At 36.1% G+C, this 22,402-nt stretch overlaps 1 protein-coding gene across 3 annotated transcripts in view; it reads right to left on the bottom strand.

The window, feature by feature from the left end:
- The window catches only part of Gls (glutaminase), a 73,069-nt gene that overhangs the window by 5,215 nt on the left and 45,452 nt on the right, over positions 1-22,402 (bottom strand). The window lies entirely within an intron of this gene.

Here is a 22,402-nt window from a genome sequence, read left to right as displayed (position 1 = left end):
ATCATTCAATGTCTATCAATAATTCATACATCCCAGATTGTATTTATGTATTTTGGTGATACTGAAGTTTGAACTCAGGGTTTCATGCTTGCTAGACTAGATAGAGCTCTGTCAGTTGATTTACGCTGGAAGCCTTGCTTTGTTGAACTCTGGGCCTGAGCACTGTCCCTAAGCTCAAGGCTAACATTCTACCACTTGAGCCACAGTGCTACTTCCCATTTTCTGGCAGTTAACTGGAGATAAGAGTCTCACAGACTTTCACGCCACAAGCCTTTCTTTTTGATAGTTACTTTGGAGATAACAATTTTTTTCTGCCCAGGTTGATTTGAACTACACTAATTATCTCGATCTCAGCATCCTGAGTGTAGCATAAAGCCACGGACATCTAGCATACATTCCAAACCTTTTTGGGGGCCAGTCTTGGGCTTGGGCTCAGAGCATGAGCACTGTCTTTGGGTTTTTTCTCAAGGCTAGAGATCTACCATTTGAGCATAGCACCACTTCTGTCTTTTTTCAATGGATGTAGTCTTCGTGCATGCTAGACAAGCACTCTACCACTAGGCCAAACTCCCGGCCCACACATTCCAAATTTTGTCTTACATTTTATAATTTCAACATTCATATTGGGACTCAGTGGTAAAAAGCAGAGTTCAACTGGGTGAAAGGAAGTAGGCAAGCTCTCCAGGAACACAGGCTTCAGAACCCTGAAGCTATGCTTCAGTACCTTAAAATGGACATTCTCCTTTTGCACTGTGACACATCTGTTTCTATCTGGAGCTATTGTTGGATTTCCTTGATCGAGCATTTTTGAAGTATGTTCCAAAGACACTTAGCTACAAGATTCTCCATGATGTAAAAGTCGTATTTGATATGCTCTTAAAATATTAAATTTACTCCTGAAAACTCAAGAGCATATAAAGTTCTGTAGAATTCTATCCAAACTTGCCTAACTAGGTAGTTAGAGTAAAAAGCACTGGTACTGCTTTGGTTATCACTTTAAACAGAGCATCACTTTTAGTCCTTCAGTTATTTAGCTTCCTTTTCTGCGGTCTCTTAGTACTACTGCTAGTCTCTGCCCTGGAAGCAATCCATCCTTGACCAGAACAGTGTTCTCAGGTGGGGAAGGAGAAAGCACTTCTGAGAACACCTTTCCTTTTCTAGTTGTTTACTTCAAATCGTTCAAGTGGATACATTTTGGGAAAGAAAGAAAGCACAGAGATTTTAAGTCTCCAAGTGACTTTGATATGCTCTTTTCCTTAAAAGCGCTATCCCAGTGCTTTTAACTTCTCTATTATAGTTACATAATTCTCATTCTCTCCTCTTCTCTTCCTCCTCATCTCTCTCTCCATACATGACCCTATTGTTTCTCCCATTCCGTGCATATTTCTGATAGTAGCTTACATTTTTAACTTCCTGAAAATTACCTTTCTGCTCAATGCCTCCTTTCAGCAGCACTCTCAAGAGCTCCAGCAGCTTTCTAGAACCAACTCTGCTCTCCCAGCACTGCCCATCTTTTCACAGTGCTTGCTGTGTTTAGACTCCCTGTCCATTGTCCAGCCACCTGGTCATTCTCCCCAGGCAGTCTCCATCTTTTCTGGTCCTCATAATGTCCTTCAAAGGTTCCATAAGCTCCTCCGAGCAGAATGACTTTCCTATCTAAACCTTTCATCTGAGGCATCATTCCTAAACTCTAGCCCTCCACCTCCACTTGCCACTATGACATTTCACACGCAGAAGCAGCTCTCTAACCCGGTTCCAGAAGTCCTTCACCCGCCTACTAGATACTGCCTCTGAGAACTTGAATAGGCACCTTAGACTTTGTGTCTAAAACAGACCTACATTTGCTTTGCTCACCCTCACCGTCCAGTGCTTCTAGTCTCTCCTATTTGTGGATGACTACAGTTCACCCACTTGTTCACTTTGAAACACTGGAGTCATCTAAGGCTGCTTTAGTTACTTACATAAGCTGAGTTGCCTCCAGAGCTACCCAGACATGGCCAAGTCAAGGGTGTCTGCCACTAGTTCTATGCCAGGTCTGTCTGCCAGGAGAAAAAGAGCTTTTCTCACTGAAAGGTTCTGGGGATCTGCCTCTGCCTCCAAATATTTTCCACAAATCTACCATATAATATCGCATTCTGAATTCCTCAGAATGTCCTTTGCTCTCTCTCCAAGACATTTGCAGTCCCACCAATGCTCAGCATCTCTCACTTCTGCTCCAGGCCTGAATCACAACCTTATCACACATGGGGTGACTGGGGCAACGTAACACCCCCGCACCCAGAGCACTAAGACCCCTCCCCATGACGGGTCAGCATATCTGTAGTAAAACTTAAGCTACCTCTCATGACTTATGGGATCCTAACTCCTCCCTGGTTACACAGCTCATCTCATTCCCCTTTGGGCACTATTGCAACTAGTAGATACCACCAGTGTGAGGCATTCAGAACCCCCACTACCACCAGGGATGCCTTTTGGCCAGGCAGTGAGGAGGCTCCCTCTCTTTGTTCAGGTCTCTACTCAACAGCTTCTAAAACAACTCCCTCCCCCCTTTTATCACTCTTTATCCCTCACCCTACACTTAGTATTCATCTTCAGGACAACTGTGGTTACCCAATGGTCTCCCTCCCCAAAACCTGTTCTTAAGCTCCTTGTGGGGAAAGATCACCTGTCTGTTCTTTCTCTAAACGAGTGCCTACATTATTTCTTGATGAAATGAAAATTCATTCCTAAACCATCAATATTTAAGTTGAATATTAAATTGTAATCATTAATATCCCCTTTTTTACACCTACTAGTATTTTACCAGAAATACCTAATCCTTTCACCCTTATAAACCTTACCAAAAACTTCAAATCACTTTGAAACTTTGATCACTGAAAATTTCTTAGCAGGAGAGGGTGAAGAAACTCTAAAAATTATCTCAGATAAAACTGAAATCCTATAGCTTTGCATTCAAGTTTCTCCAGTTTGAATTATTTGTTCTTTCTCAACTCAAGAGCAAAACTCAGTCTCAGTGCTCTTGTTTAGCCTTGATTCTTCTCTCCTTTGGAGGTATCCAGACTCCTAATCAAAACTCTTCTCTGCCTTTCAAGACTAGTTTGAAATTCCCTTTCTTGCCACTTTCCTAGGCTAAATCAACCGTGAATTCATGACCTACTTAGCTTTTTGTCACGAGCCTAGGACGCGATGACCAACCAGATACCACCTCTCCAACAACCCTAACTACAGCTTTTGCTCTTCTGAGTTCTAATACATACTATTTCCTGAAAGCACCTTTCCTTTACCCAAATCTCACTACAATGTCACTGACTTGTCCTTTATGAACACTGTCCAATCTCTTAAACTGGAAGTAATCTCTTATATTTACCTCACTATGGTTCTATCCCACATAAGCACAAATTGTATTTGTGTATCTCATCTTCCAACTATTGAATTCAGATTCTAATCAATTAGTAATAAATTTAGTCTTATTAAACACATCAGCTCTTCTTAGAAGTATTTTTTATGTTTCAGTGACTGTACATGTGAACTCCATTCTTTTCAAACCTCTGAATCAAGCTTCTTTGAATATTATATTGATTTAGTTTAGTCACTAAATTTCTGCCGGGAATTGTGGCACATTCCTGTAGTTCCAGTACATGGGAGGTTGAAGTACATGGTACATGGGAGTTTAAGCCCCAGGACTGTCAAGAAAGAAAGAAAGAAAGAAAGAAAGAAAGAAAGAGAGAGAGGGAGGGAGGGAGGGAGGGAGGGAGGGAGGGAGGGAGGGAGGGAGGGAGAGAGAGAGAGAGAGAGAGAGAGAGAGAGAGAGAGAGAGAGAGAGAGAGAGAGAGAGAGAGAGAGAAAGAAAAGAAAGAAAAGGAAGGAAGGAAGGAAGGAATAGAATATAAGGAGCAACATGGAAGTTTGTTATTCTTCTTATGAAAACAAGCTAGTTTAGTGCTGTATGTGGCCCAGAGCAGAAGATAGGAATCTGATCACAAAATGGAGTGTTTCTCACTCCAGAATAGGAAACCATTTGGAGGCATCACATGCCTACGCACCATTTAAGAGTAAAATCATAAATACCTCTGTAGAGTATAGCCTCTGGAATTTTAACCTTTACATAAGTAATGAAAGGAGGTATGGGTGGAATGTCAAGAATATAAAACTGCTGAAAGTGTGTTGAGACAACAGATGGGAATATTTATTTAGAGTTAATTTCCTGGTCTTGTAAAAAGGTTCTACACATACTCCCATCCGAACAGGAGCCTTGTGGGATGCTTCCCATGCAGTCAGTCTCAAGGACAGTGTGCTCTGAAGCATTATCCACCTCCAAGAAAAAGCCCCGGAAGGAATGAACATGTGTTCATCCTTGATGGAATCTCATTCCCTAATTCCCCACAAGAGAAAGTTCCCTTCACTTTAAGACACCTGCCAAGAAATCAAAATCCAGAAAAGAATAACAAGTTTTATGCTTTTGATGAAATCACTCACAAGAAATTATTCCTTAATAACAAAAATACATATTAGCAATAGCAGCCTTCATAAATTAAGGGCTCTGATGTTCACTAAGTGTTCACTTCACCTCTCTACATTACAAATTCTATGAAACGTTAATAGTTTTCCCTTCACTCTGCAGATTTTCCAGTACTGTTAATTTTCTTTATCAGATCTTTGCCAGAGCTCGTCAGATCTAGATCCTTAGGTTAGTTTATTTGTACAAAGTTATGACAACAGTGGGCCAAAAATGTTAAAGTTCACACAGGTTCATTTAATGCAAACATGTCTGTATCAAAATCTCATTTTTTTTTATCCAACAGCTGGATGAGGGTGAGGATTCTATTAAATTTAAATGACATCCTTGATTCTTTAATTCTATCATTTTTCTATTTATTTTGACTTTGTTTAGAAGCTTAATTATGACTTTGGCTTCATATACTGATATCCCTATACTATGAACAGCTACTATAGAATTATATCATGTCATTTTACACTTTTTATACTTTTTTCTGGGGAGGGGGCTATTGGGGATTGAATCCAGGACATTGAAGTGCTTTGCCACTGAACTACATTGCAGCCCTCTATTTCACATTTTAAATACCTAAAAAGCAGCTATTTTTAAAAATCCATGTACAATATATTGGTGGATGTTTTATTTAGCACTGCTGAGATTAAAAGTCACAGTTAAAGATCAAATGACATATGAATTAGTGATACAACTGAGATTGGACCCATATCTACATTATCAATTCTGTACAATTTCACTATGATGAACTGAGTTCTTAATATTCCATGTTCTAATTCAAAGAAGACAAGGAAATGAAAGGTTACACAGCAATTAAGATCTAACTCAAAAAGTTATAAAACTCATAAAATCATAAATAATGGAAGAAAAAGGAAGAAGGAAAACAAAGGGAGAAAATGGAGATATAGGGAGGAAAGATCGATAAACTGGTTTTACACTATACTTCAACTACTTTATTTCCTAATGCTACCAATTACAAGAATGAGGTTTTCCTTGTTTTTTTATACTCTGTTTTTATACCAAGACTAATCAGCTCTTTTGGAGGGGCTGTAATAAAAATAAATAAAAGCAGCAGCTGAAACACCATCCTTCAGTTTCTACTACTACCAGTTTGACATAAAGTGCTCTCTCATTTCCAGCTCCCTACAGTATCTGTTGTCATGGAATGGATACCTTCTTCATCTTCTAAATAAACCATCAGCATTGCAGATCCAATTTTCTTTTTAAAAGCCTCCCTCCGATTTCTCTACTTAGTCTTTACGTGAAAACAAGATTTTAGACTTCATAAAATATTTTTCTTATGATTAGATTAAAATGTATGAACCTCTTATGGTGTAGCTAATGGAAAATTTTAAGTTGCTAACAATGCATGCAAATTAAATGCAGAGCCAACACTAATAGAAAAATAAGCCTGTGCAATGTGTATATAGCCTTTCCATTACTAGAGTTTAATATTAGTAAGGATGTGTAGAATGCATCCTTTTTCAGTAGACTGTAAGAATGAGGCTACATACATCAAGCTTTCCAGCAATTTATTCAAAGCTATTAATATATTATGTAGATAAAACTAATCCAGACTGACATTACTAGATCAGAGGATTAAAGACAACATTTTATGGAAAGAGTTGCATGAACATACTTCCAAAGTTTTACACAAATATGGGGATTTGTCATATAGTAATTATGATAGGGAAATCAAACAACAAATGTTATTCTATTTCTATTTTATACAAATGTCACTTAAGCAAAGTAAAACTCAAAATGGCACCTCCAAATAATGCTGCTTCCTTTGGATTTAGCTAATAAACAAAATCTCAAACAGCCATTTTCAAGTTTTCTCAATGAGTAGCTCATTGAAAATATTTTTCACTTATTTGTAGGCTAGAAGTGTGATTGTAGAAACTATTCATGAAGACAAAACATCAACTACATGTTATTTGCAACAAAACAGCTAATGTGAAGAATGTCCTCTCCTTTGGTTGTGCTAAGTGCTTTAAGTATTGTTATTCTTGTTTTTATTCAGATAGAAAACAGAAGACTGGTTAAAATAACTTGGGCAGGGCTGGCAAGTGGCAGGCACAGAAGGCTGCCTGACACCAGGGTCAGTGCTCACAACCTCTGCTTATCTACAGGGCTCGCAGAGTTCATAGACACTGGAACTTCCTTAATAATACTATACCAACACAAAAATTGGTTGTGATAGAAAAATCAGAAAATATTACCTAAGAAACAACTTACAGGGAAATCGGAGGCGCTAGTTTTCTACTGAGGTGATAGCAAAGCATTTTATGAAAAGAAAATGAGAATGAAATTCATTTTGATACAAGTGGAAAACTGTTAAAGATTAAATCTTTATTCTAATTATAAAATGTTAGTTTTAGGTTAATGTAAATAAAAACAAACATGATTTGTACAATATTGGTTGCAAATAAGCAACTTGTTATCTCAGTGGCTCATGTTATTCAAGTAAATGCCAATTCATAATCTAAAAAGATACCAATGGACTGGAAACCCTCCTTTTTGTACAAGGTTATGAAAGAAGGTAACAATTTTTTTTTGCCTAAAAAACAGCACTCGTGGTTGGGAAGTAGAACACAGAAGTAAAACAGAAATAAGCAAGGGCAAAGGCAACATTCCACTGAAGGATAAAACTATTTTTCATGCGACAACCCTTGGAGTATTTGCATTTTTCTGACAATAATCAATGTTCCCTTTACTACACTCTTGGTGGGAATATAAACTTGTTCAAACCCTCTGGAGAGCAGTATGGAGGTGCCTCAAAAAACTATAGTTTCCCTAAGACTCAGCAATTCCACTCCTGGGCATTTATCCAATTGACCACAAACCAGGCCACACTAAAGCTATAAGTGTAACCCTATTTATTGCAACATTGTTTATTTACCATATCCAATATATAGAATCGACCCAGATGCCCCTCAGTGGATGAATGGATCACAATGTGGTATATGTACACAATGGAATTCTATGATTCCATCAGAATTATATTGCCCCATTCGTAAGGGAAGACTTAAGACAAATTCTATTAAGTAGCTAGACCCAAAGAAACATAGGTTGCCTGGTTTCCCTTATTTGTAGAAAATAGAATGTGCCTATATATCTACAAGTAAACACAATGGATAGTAAAGGACAAAAAATTACACTCAGACATGATAAACAAGACTCTAAACATTCACACAGTGAGAACAGGAGGATATTCTTAGGAGAGGATCACAAAGGCTCAGTAGTTATTTGAAAATGAACATACGGAATGATGTTTACCAAAATGAACTTCAAAAAAATGGAGGGATTTTTTGGGGGGGCAGTCATGGGACTTGAACTCTAGGCCTGGGGGCTGGCCCTGACCTCTTCAGCTCCAGGTTACTGCCCTACCCCTAGGCCTGGGCATTGTCCCTGAGCACTTCAACTCAAGGCTATTGCCCTACCCCTGGAGCCACAGTGCCATTTCCAATATTTTAGTGGTTAATTGGAGATAAGAGTCTCATGGATTTTAGTGCCTGGGCTGGCTTTGAATCATGATCCTCAAATCTCAGACTCCCAAGTAGCTAGGATTACAGGCATGAGCTACCACAGCTGGCTCGAAATGAGGTTTTTATTTTTTGTGATTCATTTTGTTTTTTTACCTCTCTGTTGCTGTTTTTGATTTCTGTACTTTTGTCTTGTATATAAGCTTATCTGTTTGGGGTAGGGGAAGAGGAAGCACAGAAATAAGTGGTACAAAAGGTGAACTAATTCAGCAGTGATACTCACTAGACACTACGCTGAAAATGAACCATACACCTTTAATAAATGGGTCTCCACTTCAAAACAGTATTAGCAATGATGTGGGCAGAATTGTGTCTATAATAATTCAGTTTAAGCTGGAAAGGGCAAGCAAAGAGGTAACTGACATTTTCCAAAAAGAAATGTAGTCTTTACCTGTCTTATGTAACTTTAACAATCAAAATGTTCATTTCCTGAGTACCTAGAATTATAGGCATAAACCACTGCTGTCTAGCTTAATACCTTAATACATATTTAAAGATTTTTTTTTTGCCAGTCCTTGGCTTGTACTCAGGGTCTGAGCACTGTCCTTGGGCTTTCTCGAGATTAGAGCTCTACTACTTGAGCCACAGCACCACTTCTGGCTTTTTGTTTAATGTATGTGGTACCAAGGAATTCTAACCTGAGTCTTCATGCATGCTAGGAAAGCACTCTACCACTAGGCCACACTCTTAGCCCTAAAAATCTTTTTTTCACTTGGTATCATGACTTCTACTCTTCCAGTTTCCCTATGTAAAGCCAGTAATACTATTATATTAAGGATGAAATTATTCAGGATGCTGTGGAGACTAGATCTACTGATTTGTGTTGGAAACGTATGCAATTAAATGGAAAATAATTCAGTTGAAGGATCTATCTACCTATCACACACACACACACATATATAAAGAGAGAGAGAGAGAGAGAGAGAGAGAGAGAGAGAGAGAGAGAGAGAGAGAGAGAGAGAGAGAGAGAGAGAAGGAGGGAGGGAGGGAGGGGGGAGGGAGGGGGGAGGGAGGGAGGGAGGGAGAGAATATGAATGAATGCCCTGGGCACTGCTAATACTGCAAAGCAAGGTATATGGACCCGAGTTTTCTATAGTTACTCCAACCACAGTCTGGTAAGTAAGTGCCTCTGGATCTTTTGTAGCAGTAATCCATCTGCCTTAAGCCAAATTCAGGATGCAGTCCTAAAATGATGAGGGAGCAACAACAGGACAGAGTGCCATGGCTGCTAGAAAACCCTATCTGCCAGCCTCAGCAGTATGCAGAGCTATTGGCAGGTCCTTCAGCTATTTCCAACTTCACATGAAAACCCATTTCCTTCCTTTTCTATGCTCTGAAACCTCATGGTGTAGTTCCAATCCCTTAAGTTAGGAGAAAGAACATACAGCCTTCTTCCTACTCTTCAGAATAAAAGCTCAGAAACTGGTACTCTCTGTCCAATCATGTCTGCTGCAAATCTACCTTTCTGCTTCTTGTCCTGTTTATTGGAGGTGTACTTCCCTCAACAAGCTAATCCTCCACTTGTGCTCAGTGCTGCATCACTTTCCACAGACCTCACTTTTTTGAGGTCACATTGTCCCTCTCATGTGTACTTGCTTTACTGTCTTTTCTATTAGTAGCCAGTACTCCCCAAATACTCAAATACTATAACATATTTTTGGAATTGAAGGTAAGACATTACCAAATAATAAAAACGACCATATATCTGTTACTACCATTTTCAAATAAGGAAGTATTTTAACATAAAAAAATAACATGCAAACAGAAAGTTCTCGTGCCAGGAAATAATCCTTCCTTGACTTCTGATACTATGCTATCAGGGGTTTTCTGCTAAGTTGGTTTTTTGTTTTTTTTTGGTCCATCGTGGGACTTGAACTCTGGCCTGGGTGTTGTTATTGAGCTCTTCAGCTCAAGAATACCACCCTACCCCTTGAGCCACGGCTTTCTAAGTTCATTTCTGTATTGGAAGCTTCTTCCATTCTCTCTCATCCTACTTCTAAAATGGGACTTCCTTAGGGCTCCATTTTGGGCCCACTTTTCTTTCTCCTGCTACCATACAGCTTCAAATATTGCCTGTTATGACCACAAAATGGAATCTCCAGCTTACACCATTTGCCAAAGTTTGGTGCTGTATTAAGTTGCTTACTCAACATTACTGCTTGGACAGTGCACCAATATAACAATCTCACAAGAAGTTGGCGCTTATACATTACTACTAATTCCCTATTAATTACCTCATCTCCTCTATAAAAATGGAGTATTATGTCCTCATCCCTCAAAAAATCCTTCACTTTGCAGCAGGTCTGGCAAGTGTCACTGCAAAACCTTATTCCTAATTCAGGTGTATTCCTTTTTTATTCCACATTTTGCCATTTGAGTGAGGTAAAAGGTTGAACTGCCAGCTTACAACTGTAAGGACACAGGCCTGAGGTTAGAGCTAACGTATTTTCCACCACTAAGGCTGGCAGAAGTTTCTGAGTGATGACACTAGTATTTCACTGTCTACCCCTAGATTATTCGCTATGGCCATTAGATAGTCCTTACTTGCTTAAAATTATTACTCAGTCTACTGCTATCTATAGTTGAATACCCTTTTTACTCCAATTCTACCTACAATCCTATTCTGTATCTACATCTAACCTCTCAATCTTCCTCACCTGAAATCTCAAGGCTGTTACTTCAATTTGTCTCTACCCAGTCCACTTCCTACCAAAAAAAAAAAAAAAAAGTCAGTGCACACTGAAAATGTACATTCTTCATCAAAGAATGGGACTGGGCCCCAAAAAGCTGATTTAAAAATAAGACACTCTACCAAGTCAGACACATAGAAAGCCCATGTTTTCTACACAGTATGGTTCTACTGCTAATCTTAAAATCATTTCACCTCACTCAAAATACCTGCTTTACTTTACCATATATGCTAAACTCCTTTCTATTCTGGGACCTTCATTCAAGCCAGATTATCTCATTTACCCTACTCTACCTTTCCTTTGTCAAAACTAAATAACTTGCAAGGGAAGAAAACCTAATACCTAACCAGCTTGACAATAAGAGATCCTATTGTATCCTCTTCAGGCACTCAATTTTTTTTTAAATCATTTATCATATACTCGCCCAGGCACTGGTGGCTTATGCCTATAATCCTAGCTACTCAGAAGGCTGAGATCTGAGCATTATAGTCAAAGCCAGCCCAGGCAGTAAAGTCTGTGAGATTCTTATTTCCAATTAACCACTTAAAAAGGCTGGAAGTGGAGCTGTGGCGTAAGTGGTAGAATACTACCCTGGAACAAGAGTTCAGGGACAGTGCCCAGATCTTGATTGAGTTCAAGCCCCAGGGACAAACCAACACACACATACACAATCAAAACAAAGTCTTCATCACTAGCTATTTTGCTTATATCTATTTTTCTCTCAGAATATTCCCAAAGACTAGCTTTCACGTTCTTATACTTGTAGCTACAATCTTTGAGTTTTACAAAGACTCTTGTAGAAGTATGTAATAATGGAATTAGGGTGAGAGACATCTGTATACTATAAATAAGCATGAAGAAACATTTTAAAAAATTTTACTCCATAGAATTTAGTTTGCACTCAAAAGAGAGAAAAGTTAAGTGGAAATCTAAAAACCTGAAGATACTGGCCTTCAGTCACTTTAGTCATAGTGGGACAGACACTTCACAAGAGGAATGAACTATTTGGACATGTTTGTATCATGACACATTAAAAAGGCGACATTATAAAAATGTAATTTAAAGTGGAAAGTTTAGCAATGAAATTGCCAGTTTAGCAAAATAAAAGGGCTGGGAAAGCTGGGCGTGGTGGCTCATGCTTGTAATCCTAGCTACTCAGGAGGCTGAGATCTGAGGATCGATCGAGGTTCAAAGCCAGCCTGGGCCCTAAAGACCCTGAGACTCAATCACTAGAAAAGGGGAAGTGGGGCTATGGCTCTAGGGGTAGGGTGGTAGCCTTGAGCTGAAGAGCCCAAGGACAACACCCAGGCCCAGGGGTAGGGTGGTAGCCTTGAGCTAAAGAGCTCAGGGACAGCACCTAGGACCAGAGTTCAAACCCCATAACCCACAAAAACAAAACAAAACAAGGGATGGGATAGATACAAGTAATATTTAAAATATGCTTTTAACAGCACAACTGTGGGGTTGTACTTTACAGCTCAGTATACACAGTATAGACCTCTTATGTTCTTAATATTTAACATTATCATTGAAGTTCAAAACAATACACACACAATGACAACTGACAATGGTTTGAGAAGAGTTAAAAATTTATTTTCATGAAACTATTGCAGTTTTGTGACTTATTCTAAAATGATGTGGATGTGAGCAAGCAAATTCATTCTTGGATAATAAATTTCCGGGCTATAATCCATCAGCTCTATGAAAAGCTCAGGGCCAATGAAGATTTTTTTTAATAAATCAAACTGATAAGAAATTTAGAGGAAGCAAACAAAATCTTAAAATATATATTTTCTTTTCTTTTCTTTTTTTGCCAGTCCTGGGCCTTGAACTCAGGGCCTGAGCACTGTCTTTTTTTCTTAAGACTAGAGCTCTACCACTTGACCCTCAACACCACTTCACCTTTTTTCTATGTTACCACATATGGTAACAAGAAATTGAATGCAGGTCTTTGTGCATGGTAGGCAAACACTCTATCACTAGGCCAAACTCCTGGCCATTAAAAAATACTTTCTACAATATTTTTAAGGGTTAAAGATTGATATTTAGTGCTTTTATACATACCCTTTAATTTAAAAGGCACTTATATCTATAATATGGTTAAAGAATAATTTTAACAGCAGGATTTATAATCAACACTAAATTTTCTACCTAAATAATTTAGAACATAAGTCTGAGTATTTCACATGTGTGATGCTGTCTGCTTAACACTCCCCAGTGGGTTCCCTCACACAAAATTTTCAGTAAACAAAGAAATTTCTTTTCTGTGAGGAATACAGACATGCATATCAGTATCATATGATACCCACTTGTATTGTTATAATGAAAAATAAGTTTATCATAGAGCGACATTTACTGACATGAAATTTCCCTCAATTCTTGCTCAAAAAAGGACTTCCTGATCTTATGAATAAGGATATTAAATTGTTCATTGCATGTTACAATACAAAAAAGCATAGTTGTCAAGAAATGTAGATTCTCTAGTGCTAATCATGTTGAGATAAGACCAAAGGAACAAAAGGCACATGGTATCCTTAATATGTGGCTATTAGATCCAAAGAGTATGAGCGATGACTCAGTATTTGCGTACCCAATGCTATGGACATGGTATTAGATATGTAAACACAACTACATAGACATAAAATCCATTTTACACAAGATGATTGGGAGGGGGTGGGGGCAGGGAAAGTGGGAGTAAAACATGGGAAGGGGTAACTATGTTCAAGAAGTAATGTACCCACTATTTGATGAATGTAACAGAAACCACTCTGTACATCACCCTAACAATAACCAATTTTAAAAAATCATCTTGTTGCTACGGTTGACCGAAATTGCTAATAAAAGCAAAGGAAAAAACTGTTTCTTCCAAGTTACTCAGGTATATTGTTAGAGCAACCCTAGCTAGACTACCTGGCTTTAGAACCACACCTTTGAAGACTGAACCTTGTACAATTAGCTTATATCTCCATATTGCTAAGCTTCTTGTAATAGATGTCCAGCAGAGGAACTCGAAACTTCCAAGGTCTTTGACACAAGCATTGTTTGTTTAAAGTGCTGCCAATTTTAGGTATACATAGTTTTTTCAAACCTATGATTTAGACTGTGAATGGAAAATAAATGTCATGATATATATGAAGCCAATTTTAGTTTCTTTTCTTGTGTAAAGAACTTAAATTTTTTAATACATCATGTCTTCCACAGCCCCCAGTAAGACTTCTGCAAACACCAGAAAACAATCTGCACAGAACAGCACCTCTCTATTCCCAGCCTTCACACACAATACAACTCTACTAACACTTAAATGGATAATTACAGGAACAAAGTCCAACATGTAAGGGATATCAAATAAACACCAGTGTTGATTCTGTGGTAGACACATATGGTAGATGTAAAATAAAACTGCACAACAAAAAGTGAGGAAAAATTAAAACTTTCCAGTTGGCGTGGAGGTGTAACCCTATTAATCACAGCAATCCAGAGGCTGAGTCAGAGTATCAAGAGTTTGAGACCAGCTCAGACTACAATGAAAAGTTCTAGAATAGACTGAACTAGACAGATAGTAAGACCCTATTTCAATAAAATTAAATGAAATTAAAACTTCCCTAGATTTTTTTACTTAGGTCAAAACACAGGAAACTTTTTCTGTTGTTCTCTTCTAGAAGAATAAGAAAAAAAAAACCCTACATTCTCCAATATCAAGTTTTAGCTGAAAAATTTGACAAACAAGTTTAGGGTGCATGTCTTCCTTAAACCATTCTTTAAAGCTAGGAAAATAAAAGGCAGAAATCTATTTATTTATTTATTTATTTATTTATTTATTTATTTATTTATTTATTTATTTTTGCCAGTCCTGGGCTTGAGCTTAGGGCCTGAGCATTGTCCTTGGACTTTCTCAAGGCTAGAGCTGGAGCTGTACCACTTGAGCCTCAGCCCCACTTCCGGCTTTTTTTTTCTATGTATGTGGTACCAAGGAATTGAACCTGGGTCTTCGTGCATGCTAGGCAAGCACTTTAACCACTAGGCTAAACTCCCGGCCCAAGGCAGAAATCTTTGATTGGCATGATTAATGAGGGTTAACACAGTAATAGTAACCACGATTTTTTTTTTCCTTTGCCAGTCATGGGGCTTGAACTCAGGGCCTGAGCACTGCCTTTGGATTTTTTCTCAAGGATAGAGCTCTACCACTTGAGCCACTGCACCACTTCCAGCTTTTTTCTATGTATGTGGTACCAAGGAATTGAACCTGGGTCTTCGTGCATGCTAGGCAAGCACTCTCCCACTAGGCCAAACTCCCAGCCCCATAACCACAAAATTTTAACAAAATTATCTATCCTGTAATTCATCAAGATATCAATGAAATTTCACTAGGCAGAAAACGTTTATTTATCTCAATTGAAACAATTATTTCATTAATTTAAATAATAAATCATGTGCATAGACATGCACCAAAGACTTTAATAGGGAACAAGTCTATATTATACTGAAGAAGAAAGTTTGCACTTTTACATTTTGTGTGCGTGCGTGTGCGTGTACGTGTATAGATGCATGCACTTGTCCAGGTTTGTTTGGTGTTTTGTAACTCTGGGCTTGGGTCTTGTCCCTTAGCTTTTGCGCTCAAGGATAGCACTCTAGCACTTAAGCCACAGCCTCCACCTCTGGATTCTGATTGTTAACTGGAGATGAGTCTGATGGAATTCCTGCGTGGGCTTGCTTCAAACTGTCATCCTCAGGTCTTAGCCTCATGAGTAGCTAGTGTGTCAGTTGTGAGCTACAGGTACCTGACACTCAGGTGTCCTTTTCAGAAAATGTTTTTAGCCAGGTGCCAATGGCTCACACATGTGATCCTAACTACTCAGGAGTTAGATCTGAGGATCTCAGCCAGCCAGTTCAGGCAAGAAAGTTCAATTAACTACCAAGAAGCTGGAAGTAGAGTTGTGGCTCAAGTGGTAGATCAATAACCTTGAGGAAAAGGTCAAGGACAGTACCCAGGCCCTGGGACCAGCAAAAACAAAACAAAAAGAAAAAGAACCAAGACGGGTGTGGTGGCTCACATCTGTAATCCTAGCTACTCAGGAGGCTGAGATCTGAGGATCAAGTTTCAAAGCCAGCCTGGGAACTAAGAACCAAGAGATTTTTATCTCTAACTAGAAAACTAAGTGATGCTGAGGCAAGGGGTAACGGGGTAGCCTTGAGCTGAAGAGCCCAGAGACAGTGCCCAGGCCCAGAGTTCAAGCTCCATGACCCACAAAAAAAATCAAACAAAACAAACCCCAACTTTTGAAGAAAATAAAATTGAAATGACAAATGGAAAAGCTACTAAAAAAGATATGAAAGCAAGTATGTGAGAAACATTAAGATACAGAAATGAACATTCCTGAGAAATTTGTAATTTAAAAAATCATCTTATTTGCAGCCAAAATGAATTATGATAGAAGGAAAAGAAAAAACAATATTTTAAAATTTTCAATTAGGATGTTAAATTTTAAATATCTAGGAGGAAAAATTTGCAAAACAATAGCTCTTTGGTGAAGTTCAATAATGTGTACAATGTATGTAACATCACTATACTTAATCAAGGAACAACAAGAGCTAAAGATTATATTTTGTGTTATTCCTACAAGATTCTTTGTCTATTACCCCACTGGTGATAAATTAATTGTGTATGAACATTTGAATAATAAAATTTTTATTCTAATCTAGGACTAAAGAGTAGTTTAACAAGATTCTGCATATCAATAATTTGGATTTTGCAATGAAATGGTTCAAATGTGAGTAGTCAGTAACCGATGCTACTATTTGTGTCATTCTTTTAATATGTACAATATGCACACAGAATTTATATTAACTAATCATCGTCTTAAAAGTTCAGATTCTTGCTTTTAGAGCAAATGAGGCAAATTTAAACTAAGAGTTAAGAAACTTCTACTTTCTTTTCTTCCTAGTGCAGGAGATGAGCATAGCACACAATCTACCCATTAAGCTACAAACTCCTACAATAAACACTGAGATTAAGTCTGAAGATTTTACAAATCAACAAAGGCTTGAAAAAAATGTATTTCAAAACAATATAAATAAACAATAAAATCTCAACTATGAAATATGCATTAATACCCAAGACGATATACATCATATACGATAAATTAGGAACTTTACTGTGAGGCTACTACTCACAGTATAAGTCCAAAAAGTCTAAAACAAAGATGAGGGAACTAGTTAGCTTGTATATGTGCTTGGGAAAACCTTCATGAAGAAATGTTTTTAGTGAACAACTAGCTAAAACTTAGATTTTTTATTTAAAATTTTATTTACATGCTTAAAAAATTCCTTTGGAGTTAGATTAAGTCAGGGTGCAATGTTTATTTTTAGAGTCACATTTCTGCTCCACTTGCTTTAGTTAAAAGGTACTAGAGTAATGTTTTATTTTTAGAACCACTGTATAATTTCAACTTTCACTTCTAGCATTACCAACCTTTATTAAATGCAGCATTATGACTCTTAGCAGAAAAATATAATTAGCTCATTTTATAAATACTTTTGAAAACAAGGTAATTTAGAATCCTGGAAAAGGGGGATAGAGTTTACACCCGGCAACCCTTAAAAATTATTTTCAGGCTCAATTTTATGATTCACAAAAAAAAAAGGAATACAACATTCTGGTAAAAGAAAAGTACATTAAAAATCAAGAAAGTTTCAATTGTGTTTTAGGCTCTTTACAGTATACATATCTAATTATAAAGCAGGGTTTGCATGTAACTTCAAACTACAGGAAATGGAACATTTTCTTTACAGAAACAAAAATTATCAGAAGTATACCAAGCATACCAAAAATTACCAGAAGTAATCTGAAATGCTATTTCAGAGTAATAATTTTCTTCCAAAGGTTAAACTCTCCAAACAGTTCATTTTAATCAGAGAAAACGGAGAAGTATTTAAGCAAGATAAACATTTAGAGAAATGTTTATCTTATTATTTTAATACTGTGTCTAGAAATACCATGGCTTTATATATTACAACTTTGCCTTAAAAGTATACAAAATTGCCCTTTGACACTGGGTTCTTATGTATAAAATTTTAATCAATTATTGCAGAATGAGTAAATGAGATTTCAAGCTAAACTTGGAATTATTATTAGATCAATTATCAGAAGTATTTGGCACCAGGTTCAATATGAGCGTCCCTCTTTTCCCCAATGTAGTGTTCACATATGCTAGATACCAGTACTACTACCAAACCATGCCTTAAGCACTCTAATAGGAGCTTTTAAAGAACAAGATTATTAGTTCTTTGAAAAATTTAAGCTACTCACCAGTTTTCAATACGTGTTTTTATTACTGGATGTAATTTATACCCCTAAAAAAAAAAGGACCTTCCTATCCTATATTAATATCCTATATGTTTTAATTGAAGGTTATTGGATTAGGAAACCACTATATAACATTTACTCATCATAAACTATACTACATGACCCTACTGCTAGCCACAACTGATTTATAATCAGTCTTTTGAAAAAATATTTTTCCACTCCACTTAAAATTCTAAGAAAAATCATGTTTTGTCAGGGCGTTTTTATATTACATAGGTTTTTCCTCTAATGGCCTCACAGTAATTTTCTAAATTTATTCAAATGCCTAAACATGTTCTATTATTCACATTAATAAACTACTGGATTGGGAGAGGAATAAAAGAACCTCTTACAACTCAGCTAAATTTCTTCCATTTCTAGGCAAGGAAAGAAGTCAATGTGACAAAATGTATTACAATTTGAAATAAAGAAAAATGATTAAGCTTGGATAAGCTTCAATATAAGTTCATAAGTAATTCTACCCCTGAAATCCAGAGAATAAAGTCCACTCTAAATGAAAATCTGAGTAGGGCTATAATCCATATTAAATTTCCACTTATACTACATGTCCAGCATCTGGTTTTGGTTTTATTACATAATGGACACATAGCACTTTAATATAAAATGATAGAGAACAAACAGAAAAAATGTTAAATGAACTAGTCATAAAATCATTTAAAAATGATTTCTAGCATTTTTCAAGACCACCTATCAGAAGAAAAATTAAGTTCTCATAAATGTACAGTGAGCCATCCCATAAAGCCACAACATAAGTTGTTCAATCCAAGAAGTACATTATTTTAACTTTAATATAATCCTTTATAATATACACTGGAGAGTGGTTTATATTCAAAGTCCACCCGAAACCAGATGTTTCTGTGTTTTGCATTTTCTGAAGTCCCCCTCATCTTGTTATTCTCTTGCTCTGAGATAGTGCTGGTGCCAGAGACAACCACCATCGGAAGCATGAATCTTTTAAAGTCAATTTGAATGTGGACAATATATTTCATAAATTTAAGTTTTCTAAGTACTTTTAGAAATATGGTATCAATAGGGTATATTAAAAGTATGTATACAGAGCTTTTAATCATTTCTAAAATATGAACAGATAAATTCAGTCATAAAAGAAATGTATAAAAAACCATATTAATGCAAGTTTAATGTCAACAAAAATATTTCCCTTTTCCAAGTTGTAAAACTTCTATAAAATATTTTAGAAACTCTTCTCTGAAATGAGTAACAAATCAGAGAAATGTAAATAACTATGTTTGACCTACAACACATGTAGTCTTGGTAATCTGCACTGTAATTGGAAACAGTGCAGAAATAAAAGTCTCCTTCTGCAAATTAAACCCTTTAATAAAATTGTTTAAGGTGAATTTCTCTATTACATTCATTTCACTCAATAAAATTTCTACTGAGAACAACTTTATTCTTATGTAATACTACAGTACTATTCTTCATTTGATTTTGAAATGGTTTTTCTCTATTCTATAAACAGATGAGTTACAAAGTGAACAACAATCATACTCTTCCTCAGAAGAAAAACCTGTATGAAGAGATAAATGCATTTATCAAATGGGAAAAAAATGAAGATAAAAATCTTTACTACAAAAACTCCAGTACAACCAGTAAGAATGTTCCTCCCTTCCAAAAACAAAAAGAAAAAGAGAAGAAAAACCCAACCACTACAATGCATTAAAGAAAAATCAAATGAAGCCTTTGTAACTATTTCTAGTTTCACTTTGCAGTAGACTCAGTAAACATTTTACTAATACCTTCATGAAGGATAATTTTTTTCCTAAGTTCAAATTCCAAATTGTTAGTTATACTTAAAATGTTGAGTTGCTTTTATAAAAAAAAAACAATAAAATCAGCTTAAAATAAATTTATTGTACAATACAAAAGTAGGCATAACTGGAAAATAAAGGTACATTATTAAATATACAAAGCAAATGAAAGAAAGCTAAACAACACAAATGCTTTGATTCAAACACTAAGAGAAAATGCACAACAATAAGAATATATGTACTCCAAATAAAATGTTAACGGTGCCAAAAAGAAAAGAAATAGACAAAGAAAAAACAACCGCTATCTTGTAAATAGATACTTGAATATCAAGAATCAGCAGTGGCATGAAATATTAAATCCAATAATACTAGGTACTTTTCAAAGAACTTTTTGAAAAGTATAAAGAATACTGAAGGAAATAAAATGTCTTTACAACTGGTAAAGCTTTTCTTCCTTTCCTTTCTCTTTAAGTTTGCAGGCCTATTCACAATATTCTTCTTCTTCCACTTTTACTTTCTGTATTTCTAGATGCTTCTTCTTAATAATAATCTTCTAGGTAACCCTCTTCATTTCTAAGTGTGTATTTATATAGTGCCAGCACAAAAAAAAAAGAGTGCCATAAATTAACCTAATTTTGAAATTTATAAAATATGCAAACAATACAAAAATTAATCTTCACTGTATAAAGTAAAACCAACCTCAGATTAAAAGCCACAACAATTTAGGGCACAAAGTATTTTTTAAAAAATAGTTTTTTCCCCTCTCAACTAAGAAATTCAATTACATGAATCATAAATAGCTTAGTGAAATTCAGTGACACTTTATAGAATAGCAGGGCAAGTCTTTGAAAGGCACCCACATAACCACAAAATCCTTATTAAAAATCTAATTTTTGTTCCTTAAAACTCAATATAAAATTATTTAAAAATTTAACTTTAATATTAAAGTTAGCCCAAAAGGCTTTTGACCAGCACTTTTGCAAAATAAATTATCTTCCCAATACTGTAATTCCCAATCTTAAGACTTATTTTCAACTGGTCAGTTGTGGGGCTCGAACTCAGGGTATAGGTGTTATCCCTGAGCTTTTTCACTCAAGGGTAGCACTCTACTACTTTCCTTTTTTTGTTGTTTTTCTTTGCCAGTCCTGGGGCTTGAACTCAGGGCCTGGGCACTGCCCTTGGACACTTTTTGCTCAAAAATAGTGCTCAGTGATGTTAGCCACTTCCAGCTTTTTCTGTGTATGTAGTACTGAGGAATCGAATTCAGGGCTTCATGCATGCTAGGCAGGCACTCTACCACTAGACGTGCTCCCAGCCCCGGGCTCTACCACTTTAAGCCACAGTGCTACTTTTGATTTCCTGGTGGTTAACTGGAGGTAAGAGTCTCATGGAAGTTCCAGACTGGGCTAGCTTTAAATCACAATCCTCAGATTTGAGCCTCTTGAGTAGCTAGGATTTAAAGTGTGAGCCATAGGTTCCATGCTCAATTTTAAGACTTTCTCTATCTTATCTTTTCATTAGTCTCTAAACTATTCAGTAAAACCTTTTTAATTAAAAAAAATTTCCCTTCCACATATAGGTCATCAAGTTTGCCCTTTCAATCGTCCCCAAATTTACAAATTGAAAAATGAATTTTAACTAAAACTTCAAAGTGTATGGGGAAAACACAGAATGTAAAGAAATGGAAGAAGGAAAAAATGTGAATAGGTCTTAGGAAAATTTATAATCACTTTGCCAAGAGACCAAAATTCCTGCGAATAATAATTTTAAACCAGGTTATGTGAAATCTATAGCTCTCCTGAAAACAAATTTTGATTCTCAATATTCCATTTTTATAACTGAACAAAAAATTCAGATTTAATAGGTGTTTTTAATAGCATACTATTTTCATCCAAATTAAAAAATGTCAAGTCTTAAAAAGAGTTCAAGTAGAACAACTTTGATATTATCTATCACAAAAGAAATATTTAGCATTTATGAAATTAAGAATAAGATTATCAGGGGCTAAAGAACAAATTTTTTGCATTCATAAACAACAGAAAAGGTTATGTGGATAATATGAAAATAAAATTCCTATTTAAGACACTCACTGTCTCTCCTTTTGAGTAACTAACCATTATAGCTTTGTAAAAGTGAAATAATGTCATTATCTCATATTTGAAATTCTTTGGTTGGAATATTTCAGTAACTGAAAACATTCCTGTATATGGCAATTCTGGCAGACCATAAAAGTTGCAAAGTAAACATTTATTTATGTGTTTGGTAAAATTTTCACTGGATTTTTAAGAATTTAAAGCCAATTTATCACTACAAATGATACATATAAATTATGAATACATTCAGTTTACAAGTTATTGTTATTTTAAAAGAAAATTTGGATTCAAAAGGTTACTGTTTTTAGCATAGAAATGCTTTCAACATCTAACCAGTTTTAAAACAGAAACAGAATGAGACAAAGCCTATTAACTCAAGTGGTGGGTTGAAACTAAAAAAATGACAATAGGATATCCAACTACACAGGTAAAATT

Source organism: Megascapheus bottae, chromosome 21, assembly GCF_031878675.1.
Source record: "Megascapheus bottae isolate mThoBot1 chromosome 21, mThoBot2.hap1, whole genome shotgun sequence".
NCBI lineage: Eukaryota > Metazoa > Chordata > Mammalia > Rodentia > Geomyidae > Megascapheus > Megascapheus bottae.
Note: the sequence above shows the minus strand (reverse complement) of the source record. Positions and strands in the feature narration are given on the sequence as shown.